General features: G+C 62.7%; 1 protein-coding gene across 6 annotated transcripts in view; it reads left to right on the top strand.

The window, feature by feature from the left end:
- Nucleotides 1-12,731, top strand: part of SHANK2 (SH3 and multiple ankyrin repeat domains 2) — a 285,739-nt gene that overhangs the window by 136,362 nt on the left and 136,646 nt on the right. The window lies entirely within an intron of this gene.

The following is a 12,731-nucleotide window of genomic DNA, read 5'->3' as shown; positions in this document are numbered from 1 at the left end:
GAGGGGCGGGGCGGGTGGCCGAAATGGACTTGGCTGTCTGGTCCGTGGCGGGGGGCTCGGAAAGGGCCTGGACCGAGAAACCCCGAGGGTCCCAACACGAGAAAGCCTCTAGCAGGACGAGGGTGCCTGCAGCCCCCCAGCACTCCCTCCGGCCCGTGCTAACCGCCGCTTGAATCACTCCCCGCTCCCCGGGAGTGCATAATTGTGCTGGCTTCTCAGGCGTCCTTCACCCATACTTATTTAGACTAGTGACTGATGCATCGCCATGGAAACGGCGCTAGGAAAGAAAAAAACGGTCCCTGGTACAGTGGGAAGGATACGGGCTCCAATCTGGAGCTTACAACTTGAGTCAAAACCCCGAATTTTCCGTGGATCCCGGAGTGGGGTCTCCAGAAGTCGCCTCTGTGAGCTCGCTGTGGACTGCGCTCCAGACCACCTCTCCTCCCCCTCTGCTCCTTCCCCCGTGGCTCCTGCAATTCTGGCCCCGGAGGGCTGCAACTTTGTGGCGCCTGCAGCCGCAGACAATACTAGATGAAGCGCTCGCCTGGCCACGGCCTCCACATGGACCTGGAGGAGCGGCGGGCTCGGCCGGATTGAGATGGTCACGCCCAGGCTGCAGACGATGGCCGAGCAGTCACGGTTCAAGAAGAAAGTTCATTTCGGAGGTACGCTGCCACCTCCGGAGCCCGCACCTGGGGCGGCGGGCCGGCGGGCGGGCGGGTGTGCCTAGCCTTTGTTCGCAGGAGCGCGTGGGGACGGCGTCTCGGGCCCAGCGGTGCTGTCGGCGGCTTGCTGTGTCGGCGATCACCGGTGCCCCCGGCGCGTTTGGGAATCGCCGAGGCTCTGGCTGTAGTGCCTCAGCGTGGAAGGCTATTGTCTGCCTCCGGGGCTCCCTGCTGCTGAGGTAGAGGGGCGAGCCAGGGCAGCGTCAGATCCTGCTGGACCCGGCGTCTCGGTTCCCCCGGGGCCCCAGAGGCCTTTCTGTGTCCCGAAGAGTCCCTTTGGGCAGCCGGTGGGTTCCTAAGACCACCTCGAGCACCTATTCCTAGTAAGCACTGCTGTTGAACTCAAAGGGGCCGGTGGGGCGGGGGGCGGGTGGTTGCGGTGGGGGGTCGGTGCGTTCTGAGTTGCTGTGACTTGCGTCTGTGCCTCACCCAGGACTCCTGTGTCTGTCCTACCTGACACACTGGGAGCCCCCCAGACTGGAGCGGGGCCGGCCCGCCCTCCTGCCAAGGGAGCCTGGCCGGTCTGGTCTTCAGGTGGGACCTTTTTTAAGGTCTCGGACTTAAAAAAGTCCGAGGGACCGTGCGCCCCCGGGCTTCGCAGCGGTGAGCCACATGTGTTTCCAGGTGCTTCCCTGCCTCGTTCTCCCTCTGTAGTGGGACATTGCCAGTCTCTCGCTGGTGCCCAGAGAAGCAGCGAGAGCAGGAGACTCGGGCAGCTTGCTGGGGCTGGGGGCTCCGGCCGGCGACTGGGTCGGAGGAGGGCCCTCCCAGGTGTCGCTGTGAGGTGCGCCGTGAGAGGCTGAGCCGTGAATCGTGAATCGTTGAGACTCCAGCGACCCAGTTTGCCCCCGCCGGTCCTCACCCACCTGCCACTCCTGGTGCCTGTCAGTGACCTGTGGCACCTTTCTGGGCGGCCGGTGCCTGACCTCCTGCAGGTGCCCGGTGGCAGGGAGTGGGTGTCCTGGGGGGTTGGCCACTATCGTAAGCAAGGTCATTGCCATGCGGGTTCTTATGGGATCTGTTAGTGCCACTGGGATCCACCTGACCTGCCCCCCAGCCCACCCTGGGCCTTGCAGGAGGCACCCCCAATCCCGCACTGCGGTGTCAGCCCATGACAAGAAGGAGGCTGGACTCCCGAGCGGTCCGCCCGCCGCCTCCCCGCACAACCAGGGCGGCGTCCTTGAGATCAACAAGTCTCCTCTCTGTGTCCTATTTCCCTCAGCTGCCAGCGTCCCAAAAAAGACCGTCAAACACTAAAAAGAGCCCTCCCGCCCTCGATTCGTTCCTGGGCTGAGATCCAGCTCTGCTGCTCGGGTGTGCGTGCCCTTGGGCATCGCACTTCACCTTGGGGGGCCGGTCTGAGGGGGTGGAAATGTCTGCCTGTCAGGCAGGGGCTCCCTAAAGACAGAGGAGAGGTGCCTGGGGCTGGCACTCCGCCACCGGGGCTGTGATTCCCATCAGCTTCGTGTGAGGCTCTCTGGCCGGGGGGACCGGCCGGCAGTGAAGTGGGCCGAGACCCGGCATCCTGTGGGGTTGGGCTGTGGGTGTCGCGGGGCAGGAGGTGGCTGGAGGTGGCGTGCGGGGGAAGCAGATGGGCCCGGGTGGTGGGGTCCGTGCCAGGAAGGTCTTTTCAAGATCCTTGTGTGTCGCTTCCCCAGCCCCGCCGGCCGCTGAGCGTCCCGGCTCGGTGTCGAGGGAGGAGAGAATGTCCGGGATACGGGACCGTCCTGGTGGGGACGTGCCCTGCCAGCTCGGCGGCCACGTGCGCCCCAGGCGTGGGCTCTGCGTTCACGGATTGTTACTCCAGCTGCCAGACGGGCACCGCAGATCGGCAGAGACGCTCCACCAAGCCGCCGGGGCTCGTTCTTTGTTGGTTTTTTTTTTTTGAAAAAGCATTCTAATTGCTGTAGAGTAGAAACCGACTCATTGACAGCCAGCAGCTTTATTCACTGGCCCAGTTTGGGAGGGTGGAAACTAGGAAACAGGGCCAGAACTGGAGCTGATATGCCCCTCCGCCACGGACTCCCCACCACACCCGCCAGCCCGAGGGCAGCGCATCGGGGAGAGGAGGGCAGCCGGGCCTCGGACCACCCACCACGTGCCTCCGGCGCCTGGGGCAGCCGGGCATTGCTGAGGGACAGCACAGGTGGCTGTCAGGAACAGAGAGCTGAGCGCCAGGCAGCAGGCCCCTGCCGCGGGACCTTGGGCAAGTCCCTGCTTGGTCTCAAATGGAGGTTTCCGACTCCAGAGCCTGTGACCCCAGGCTTTTCCTGCGTCCCCTGGGGACCTCACATGCAGTGTTGTCAAAGCATTATTTACAGGAAACTGCGCCCCTAAAACATGCCCATTCACGGACACCAGGTGCTGGGTGCAGTCAAGTACAGGGTGACCTTGAGGCACAGAGCCAGGCTTTGGCTTTCCTGCTGCCCAGGAGCAGGTGACTCTGGGCTGACACATGGGCACCCAGCATCCCCTCGGTGGGGCAGACTCCCCTCCTGGGCCCGCCGGGTGCCGACAGCAGAGGTGTGAGAACACCCCAAACCCCGGTTCCTGCACTCTGAACCCTGTGACTCGGGAATGACGTCGAACCGCTCTGCCCCTCAGTCTCCTCCTCTTAGGGGGTTACTAGGACGGTGCCTGTCTCGGGCTGTTGGCGACTAAACCAGACGAGATGTGGCTTTGCAGGCGGGGCCCCTGCCTCTCCCCCTGCCCCATGTCCTCAGCCCCTGAGGTGGCTTCGTGGCTGTTCCCCCAGTGCCCCATTCTGCATGGGAAAGGGGACGTGGTCCAGGAGGCCCAGTTTACAGAGGGAGGCGCAGTCCAGCAGACGCCAGCTCCCACCTCAGTGGCTTCGACTGCATCACCTGCCACTCCTGGAGGGAGGCTGGGCACCTGGTGTCTCCCCCTGTGGGAGAGGAAGGAGCTGGTGCCCCGAGGTAGCTGTTGAGTGAGCCCGCGCCCAGCGGGTCAGCAGGAAGGCGGTGCTCGCACAGGGCGGTGAGCGGGGCAGTGCTGGGCAGGGGTTCGGGCCGCCAGCGCTGGAGCTGGCCCCGGTGGGCTGGAGTCCTAGCTGCTACTCCACCTCACGGCTCTGGCTCATCACCTGCGTGGAGGAGGGTGACGCTGCTCGTCATGGAAGGGGCATCACAGCTATCACGTGCATAGCACCTAGTGAGTGCCGAGGACCAGCTAACTGTCACCTACAATGCTGGTGACGGGGGACCGCTACCTGTGGATCACAGCGGCAACACACCCGCCCCCTGGGGTCTCCTCGCCCCATCTTCTGCCGCCAGCCCTACCTCGGGAGGCCGTCCTCTGTCTCTCTGTGGGTCCCCCGGGTTTCCGACCACTTGCTGAGCTGCCTATCTGGGCCACCGCCCACAGCCCTGGCACCCGGCCCCCTCGGCTACCTGGTGGGAGCTCAGCCCTCCTGTGGCTGAGGACACGGACCTGGTGCCCCGTCTGGCCGGTGCCTGAACCCCGCCGCCTGGGCCTCATAAGAAGGGCCACTTTGTAAAATAACGACCTCAGGGAAAGCTCCCACAAACACGAAGCAACGCTCCTCCTCCAGGCGCTTTCTGCCCTCCTATGTCACAGCCGGCAGTTTCCTGGGACGACCCAGAGAAAGACCACCTGCTGGGCGTCTCCATCTGAGCAACTGCTGGTGACAGAGGCCGGAGGAGCAGCCTTTGGTGTCCGAGTCTGTGAACTTGCCTGTTGAGTAGGGCCAGAGCATCTGGGGCCCACGGACCCGTGCACCACAGGGCTGGCGCCAGCTGGCCGACACGCCCCTGTGCCACTGGCCCCTTGCCGCTGGGTCCTCACCCAGGTGTGTGGTGCAGTGCTGGTTTGTCCGGCGGTGGGCAGGAAGGAAGACAGGGAGTGCAGGCCCCTCCAGATGCTGGAGACAGGAGCAGGTGATGCATCCCGCACTCGGGCACACACCCTGGGGAGGAGGGAGTGGGGGCCAGGGACTCAGGCGCCCCTAACGTCTTCATGCGAGGGGCCACCAGCGAGGCAGCTGCAGCGACCTCGGGGGAAGAGAGCTGGGCCCCAGGGCACAGGTCCCCGCAGACCTCCCAGTAAAGGACCGTCCTTTGTGCAGGGGCAGTGCTGTGAGGGGCAGGGGGCTCCCTGTGTCACGCGCCGGGCTGCCCCGCTCTGAGCAAGCCCCTCAGGCTGAGATGAGGGTCCATCCGTCCGATGCATGGAGGAGACGAGGCATGGAGGAGACGGCGTGTCAGAGGAGCTGAGTCTGGCAGACTCTGAACTTGAACTGAGCTTCGAGTTGCACCTTCGAACCGGGCAGTGCACTTCCTGGAAAACTACCGCTCTTTCCCTGGTAGTTTCTGCCCCGAAGGCGAGCCCCCAAACTCCGTGACCAGCAGGGGTCGGAGTGGTTTCCGGAGTGCGTCCCGCCCCGCAGCGTCAGTCCACGGGGAGGGGATGTGCTATGGTGGAGGAACGTCCGCCCCCAGTCCCTGGGCCCGTGAATGTGTTTGGATGCACGGCAGAGGCCAGGTCATGGGCAGGGTCAGAGTTCCTCAGGAGCTGGCTCTGAGACAGGGAATTGTCCGGGGTCATCCAGGAGGGTCCGGTGTTGTCCCACTGGCCCTCGCATGAACGAGGGAGCCAGAGTTCAGAATTGGTGACGGGACTTGAGCACTCGACGCCGTGGCCAGATTTGCAGACCAGTGATGGGGCCAGAAGCCAAGGAGCTCGGGCCGCTCTGGACGCTGGAGAAGGCCAGGAACAGTCTCCACCCCGTGGTAGAGTCGCCCCCACCACCATTGCAGCCCTGTGCGCCCCAGGTGAGCATCTGTGCGCAGAACTGGGAGGAAACCCCGGTGCGTTTCTGTGGCCGGAGTCCACTGGGTCGGGGGTAGCTCCTTACGGCAGCCGCGGGAGACTCAGACGCTTCTGCCGGAGGTCGGCGTGTGCAAACCCCATCCAGGCCACTGAAGACCAGGATCCTGGCTTTCTGCTCCGCTGCCACCGCGCACCGACCCCCGGCATCCAGACTATGCCCAATAACTCATCTGTAGTGAACAAATGAAGGACCCAAGCTGGCTGTGATGGCAGTAGTGACCATCTTTGTGCCACTCCGTGACTGTCTCAGGTGGGGGTCTCTGACCTTTATCTCCTGGCCATGGGTCGGCACCCTCGTCGGCAGAGGACGGTGGCCCAAGCTCTGCTGTTGAGGGACCCTCTACCAGCGCCCACGGCCTTGCCAACCCAGCCGCACAAACCAGTGTCCAGCCGGCCTGTCTTTGTGCCCCCTGCCAGCTTCTCCCCGAGTTCTGCGTGTCCCTCCCCTGTGCAAGGAGCCCGTCCGCATCTCTGGTTTTAAAGAAGAGAAGTTATTTCTGTCCCCGTCCCCATTGGTAATTCTTTCCTCCCCGCGGCTCCGATCCTGCATTTGGTCGCCAGCCCGGGGTGCGGCCCAAGTGGCGTCTGGTTTAAAACCCGCCGGAAATCAGAGAGCTAGAGTGGGAGGGGGAGGGTGGATGCCAGGCCCGGGGTTGGGGGGGGGAGCAGAGGCGGGGGAGGGGGGAGGTGCAGCCAGGTGGCCCGTCCCACAGAGGCGGCCCTCGGCCCTGTACCGTGGCAGGAGGATCACCACCTTTCGAAGCTGCATGGGCATCTTGAACTAACTGCCGTGGTGAGGGACCGGGGACTCCCCGACCTGCCCGTGTCCACTCCTGTGACTCTTGCCTCTTTGGGGTTAGGATCTAAGAATGAAGGTCAAGAGACAGGAAGGGAGGGAGGGGGACAGAGGGTGATGGAGGGGTCTCCAGGGGCTCCACTCCCCGACCCCCCGTCTCTGTGTGTGTCTCTCTGTCTTCCTTCCTGTCTTTCTACCTGGTCTCCCTCTCCTTCCTTTTGGTGGGATTAAAACTTTAGTCTTTGCGTGACAGACCAGCAGAACTCTATAGAAACCTGTCACTCGGCTCTGCTCTCTGTGCAGCATAGAAGGAGCTCACAGCTCACAGCTCCGACACCAGCCCCTTCCTGGCTCAGGTGTTGTGGGTGGGCAGCCCCAGCGGGGGGGGGGGGGGNGTGGGTCGGCAGCCCCCGGGGGGGGGGGGAGGGCTGGCATGGGGCTGTGCTCGGGGCCTGCGGAGGCACAAGTCAGGGCACGATGCCCAGTCAGGTTGTTGGCGACGAAGTCAGAGCCTCCCTCTGCACTGTAGTTGAGGAGGTGAGAGCCAGAACAGGCCCTGGGAGGGGGTCGCCGCTGTTGGCCCCAGGGTGGGACTAGAACGGGATGCCTGGGTTTGTAGGAGGGGCTGCTTCCTCGCCTCCGGCAGTCCCCGGGGGGGAACGGCAGCCGCCTGCTTTGTGCTCACCGTGTCACGGTCAGACCCAAGGAGGTGAACTTGCCCGCTGTGAACCGGAGCGAAGGGCCCTCGGGCATGCCAGTTCATCCCTTCCCTCAGCTCCTCCCACAGTTAGAGCTCCTCCTGCGCCCCATCCTGTGCCGCGGGAGCTGGATAGAGCCGTGCAGTAGGATTCGAGCTGGAGAAGGAATGTTCTAGAGAGAGTCTAGCGAGTGCAAAGGCCCCGGGTGCAAATAGGCTGGTCCTCTTGAAGGAACAAGGACGAGGCTAATGTGGAGAGAGGGGTGGCACCATCGCGGAGGGCAGAGTGGTTGGAGGCAGGGCCCCCTAGTGGCAGGCCAGTGTCATTGGAGGGCACTGGGATGCGACTCTTTCCACGGGGACACTGCTGGAAAATGCAGCACAGCGAAGTACGTCTCCGGATTGACACTGTGGGAAGCTCCTTCTGGTTGCTCCGTGGAGGGGACTGCGAGGGGTGGGCCAGTGTGGAAGCAGGACCCGGGAGTAGGGCTACTGCCACCACCCAGGCAGGAGCTGATGCTTGCTCAGACTAGAGTGAGGGTAACTGCTGGTCTCCAGGCGTGTGGGGCACCTGCTGTAGGAAGCAAGGAGCCTAGCCCAGGAGGGGGCCTGTTTGCAAACAACTTGGTTCTTGCCTTCAAGGAGCTTCTGCAGGTTAAGGAAACGAACAGGTAACTAGCTCCCCCTCCTTTGGTTGGTGCCTGCCTCCTTTATCCTAAGCAGAGCGGCCTCCCGCCCTGAAACCCAGGCAGACATGTGCTGCCGGGCCACGGGCTGTGCTGGCCACATTTTGTGGTCTATGTCTCCACTGTTTACGGTGGGCTTTCTCCCCCTCAGGGGACCAAGCTCAGCCTTCACCTTGACATTGTCTGGTCTTCCTTTCCTTGCTCAGCAGGACTCTGGGTTGCAGGTGACAGAAACCCAGCTCTGCCCGGCTTGCAAACACCTGGGACTCGCTGGCCCCCTCTGTGGTGTGTGTAAGGCCACCAGCTGCCCACAGCTCCATCCCTGGACCTCGTGTCCCCTCAGAGATCCCAGATCTCCGTACTTGGAGAAGGGCAGCTGGCGCTGCATGGGCTGTGGGTCCCTCTGCCCGAAGCTGCCTGGGGTGGCCTGGGCCGCAGCTGTGTGTGCTGGGGGCGGGCGCAGCCACCCACATGGTGAGGGGAGCAGGCCCTTCCCCACAGGATGGACGCAGCACAAAGTCACTGAGTGGGCTGCACCCCGGTGGCTGTCCCCTGGCCACCAGGTGCAGTGTCACAGGGGGTGAATGCCTGGCTCTGGTGGCCAGAGCGAGTTCGGCCATAAATCACAGAAGCTGCATTGTCTTAACCCAAAATGGAAACGTGTCTGGTCGTGGGATGGAGGAGTCGGGCCGGCTGTGTGCAGGACTCTGACCATGTCCCCTGGCTGGTGGGCACTGGGTCCCTCCCCACCACCAGCTTCCCTGCTAGCCTCCTGTGCCTCACTGCCAGGCAGCCTGACCCCCCCTCCACCCCACCCCTGCTGTGGCCTCAGGGGCTGGAGCCCCAGAACAGGACCGGGACCTCCCTGTCCAAGCTGGCCCTGTGCCCACCTTCGCAGGGGAGGTGGATGGGGCACCCACAACAGCCATTGGGGTCTGGGGCTGGATGGTAGGGGTGGGGAGGGGAGGGGCTGGTGCCCCAAAGGACAGGACGGCACAGCCCCAGGGGACCAGGTGATGTCTTCTTCACAGGGACTTGGAGGAGTGTGTCCACTTGGTCACTTTAATGCAAGTGAAGGACAGAAGGTGACCTTGCAGGGCAGACAGTAGAGTCAGACTCGAGCTCCGAGGTCCTCTGTGGGGACCTCAGAGGGTTTGCTGTGCCTCAGGGCCCAAGTTGGGACCCATTGGGTGTGTAAGAGACCCGGCTGGCTGCCTGGCTGAGGACACACTCAATACGTGTGTCCCCAGCCCCAAAATGAGGGTTGCGCACCCCATGTCCCTTGTCACCACAGGTTGCCCCAAGGCCTCAGTTTTCCAGGTCTGTGATGTGGGTGACCTCAAAGAACAGAACCCCTGTACTTGGCCTTGTACTTGGAGATGGGCAGCAGCCCAGTGTCTGCACTTGACTTTGTCCTGGAACTGTGGGGTTTTAAGGCAAACCTCACTTACCCACAGTCCTGCAGGACTGAGGCATTCTGGGAGATTTGTCACGGTGGCACCAAGGCCTTCTCTGTCCCGGCTGGGCAAGGGCAAGACAGACCCAGAGGGGCACGGTGGGGCTGTCACTGCCGGGCCCCGTGGGCCGGGCGGGGCAGCTGCGGCCAGGGCCCTTCTGTGGCAGAGACCCCAGCCCCGCCTGGCCCAGTTATGCAGTGGGGGGTGGGGGTGGCAGGGGCTGCCTGCACCACTCGTCCAAGGGGCCTGGGACCTGGGGAGCTGTGGTGGCAGCAGAGGTTCCAGGAGAGGGGCCCGGTGTCCCCTGCTGTCCCTCACCCACGAGTGCTGGCCTGGCCCCGGCCTCCCCTCTGCCCAGTCCGCGGCCTCCTGTTTGCGACCCACGCTTGCACCGCGGCCTTACCAAGGGCTCAGCCCAGGCAGCCCACAGCCCTACCCTCCTGTCAGAGACCACAGGTCTCAGGGAGCCTGCAGGGGCCGAGCCTGGGTGTGGCACGAGACACCCACGGCACCGGTGGGCCAGGCGACAGCCAGGCCACACGACTGGGCGAGGGTGAGCAGGCCACCTCGCTCCAGGCAGGCTGCCGTGAAGGTGCCTCCTCCCAGATGGCAGCGGGGAAGCTGACCCCGGCGGGTAGCGCTCTAGGTCCTGGCTCCGCCCCTTCCTGGCCAGGCGAAGGCAGGCCACTCACTGGTCCCCACTGAGCCTCTCCCGTAATCCGGGGACAGTCACAGTGCCCAGCTCCTGCAGGTAAAGCACGTGGAACACTGGAGACCCCTGGTGAATGTTCCAGAACATACAGCTATCGGCTGCTATTGGTCCAGGCCGTGGAGGCTCATGGTCCAGGGTCAGAGGCCACACTGCCCTGCAGGCCACCTGACCTTTGGGGATGATGGGGATGGTGATGGGGATTATGATGGTGATGATGAGGGTTTGGGGTGTGATGGTACTGATGGTGGTGGCATCTCTCAGGACCCCTTCTCTGTCCCTTACGCCATGTCCCAGAGCAGAAGTGTGGCTACATCTGGAAGCCAGGGGACAAGGAAGGCCTGTGCAGTGGGAGTTTTTCACAGAATAATGGGAGATAACGCCCCTTCCAAGGGTCCCCTTTCTCTCACACACAGTGGAGGGAGAAGAGGGGAGTTTTACGCGCTCACTGAGCCAGAGCGCAAACTCGGTGAACCCCGTGTTGGTTGGCACCCTTCCCTCCCCTCCACTGTGTGAAATTCTGTTGGTCTCATCCCACGGGCTGAGAACTACTGGCTCAGTGGCCAAGCCTACGAGCAGTCCCCTTCCGGACACGTTTTTTTGTCTGGTAAACAGGCATTTGTACATATGCACGTTCACTGCCCACTCTCTCTATTCCCGGAACCGGGAACCTCTGACCCCAGCCAGGACCTGCACCAATCAGCTCTCAGCACCAGCAGTTCCCTAGACAACCGGCGCAGAGCTGCCACATGGGGCTTAAACAACAAAAGCAGTTAAGAGTAATAATGACCCTGAACAGCCAGTCCCCAGGGCCCTTCAGGGGTTTCGAGAGGCATTCTGCTTAACCCCGCAAAGAATTTCCAATCCCAGGTACTATTCCAGGGCCTGGCACATACTCGGCCCCACGTGGATGTCCCCGGCGGGGGGGGCGGGTCTCGTCCCATTCCATGTGCTCCGTTCTCACAGTTGGGCGACACCTGGGGCCCTCAGCCCAGCCCATGGAGGTCAGGGGCCTCTGGCTCCATCCTCACCCCAGCCCCAGAGGTTCTGAGCCCCGGGGGGCAGAGCTAAGGCACCGTCCCCTCTGACTGCCCTTCTGCGCCAGCGCTTGGTGCTGCCGGGCGGGCTTGACCAGCAATGATGGGGTGCATATGTGCACGACACAGCCGGGGCGAGGCGGGGGGAGGACGCGGAACACCTGGGCTCACTCCAGGCAGGTGCTGAGCGCAGGGTAGGGTAGGGCATGCCGTGGGGCTGGCCCCGTGCCCAGCTGAGCGAGGGCCCGGTGCCCTCAGCCCACGCCAACAGTGTGCGGTGCCTTTGGGTGAGCTAATTGCACAGCGGGTTGCTTAGATGAGGTCAGCAAGCGTTCTCGGCGGGTGTCCTGCAGGAGTTAGACAGCAGAGCCAACAGGGAAACAAGGCCAGTCCCCAGCCTGGAGCACCCTGGCGGGGGCAGGGGGGCAGCGGGACTCAGACCTGTCTCCCCCAGGGTCTGATAGTGTGGTTGGGTGGTTCTGAGCCAGGGCGGGGGTTGGGGGTGGGCAGGCCACCACCGGGTGGGGTGCTCCTCCTGGCCCTGCCCTCGAGCAGGTGTGACGCAGCCTGGGCAGTCCTCATGGTCACCACCCACAAACTCAGTCATCCCACCTCTGCTGTGGCGCCAGAGGAGCCCAGACGGCCTCACGTGAAGGTCCCAGGGAAGGACTCAGTAGATGTCAGTGAGGATGAGGCTGCGACGACCTACACATGCCAAGCAGGGGCTGGCAGGGCAGCGTGACATGGGGCAGAAATCAGAGGGGCAGCCCCAGGCTGGACGTGGCTGGGCCGTAGGCCGGCACCTGCACCCTCCACGGGGGCCTGAGGGCCCAGCCAGTGCACACGGGGGGCACTCAGTGTTGGTGATGACAGCAGTGCTCACAAGGGCACTGTCCCGGGGAATGACGGGAAGAGGGTGGAGCGGCAGGGGGAAGCTGGGTATCAGAGGCCCCGGCCCTCTCGTCTTTGGGGCAGTGTTACTGCCGAAAGTTTAACTCTTGCTCACTTCAGTGGCTCCATCCTCTGGGGCCGGGGCCCCAGGCATTGTGCAGGGAGAAGCAGAAACGCAGGGTGGGTCGGGCACAGTGGCTTCCATCAAAGCCAAGCTTGGAAGGGACCCCTGCCCCCTCCCATGAAATGTGCTCACACTCCATTGGTGGAAAACAGTCACATGGCCATGCTTGAGTGCAAGGGGTGCTGGGAAATGTAGTCCTAGGTGGAACCTCTGTTCCTCCCAACCCTCCAAGGCAACTCCACTCTGCTTAGAAAAAGAACATGTGAATTGGCTGAACATTCACAAAGAACATTTGCTGAATTGGCTGCCTCTGGGCATAAAAGCATCCGAAGGGTAGTTTCCCATGGAAGGTGGGACCAAGGATTTAAACAGAGGGTGCAGGAGTCTCAGTGAGACTTCCGGCCATTTTCCTGAGGCCGGTCATTTCGTTTGTACTTGTTCCAGGGTCCGGGAGGGTGTTGTCTGGGAGGTTCTGTTCAGGGAGGGAAGTATCTGAACAGTAAATCCTGAGCGTCTGTGTGTCATCATGGGGTTTGCTCCCTGCAGCCCTCAGCTATCTGTTATATCTAATCACATCGTGCGTATCATTTCCCGGGAAATTTACGTCTAAATCTGCTGAATAAGGGAAGCAAGCAGAGAACTTAATTAGCAACGTTAATCATGGTTGTTTGGTGGGGTTTTTTTTTGTTTTTTTTTTTTTAGGAGAAAGCAACCATGATCAGGAAAATAACAATGAACAT

Source organism: Sturnira hondurensis, unplaced genomic scaffold (assembly GCF_014824575.4).
Source record: "Sturnira hondurensis isolate 20B ecotype Veracruz unplaced genomic scaffold, ASM1482457v3 Scaffold0014099, whole genome shotgun sequence".
Taxonomy (NCBI): Eukaryota; Metazoa; Chordata; class Mammalia; order Chiroptera; family Phyllostomidae; genus Sturnira; species Sturnira hondurensis.
The sequence above is the reverse complement of the archived record's forward strand: the minus strand, read 5'-3'. Positions and strand labels throughout refer to the sequence as shown.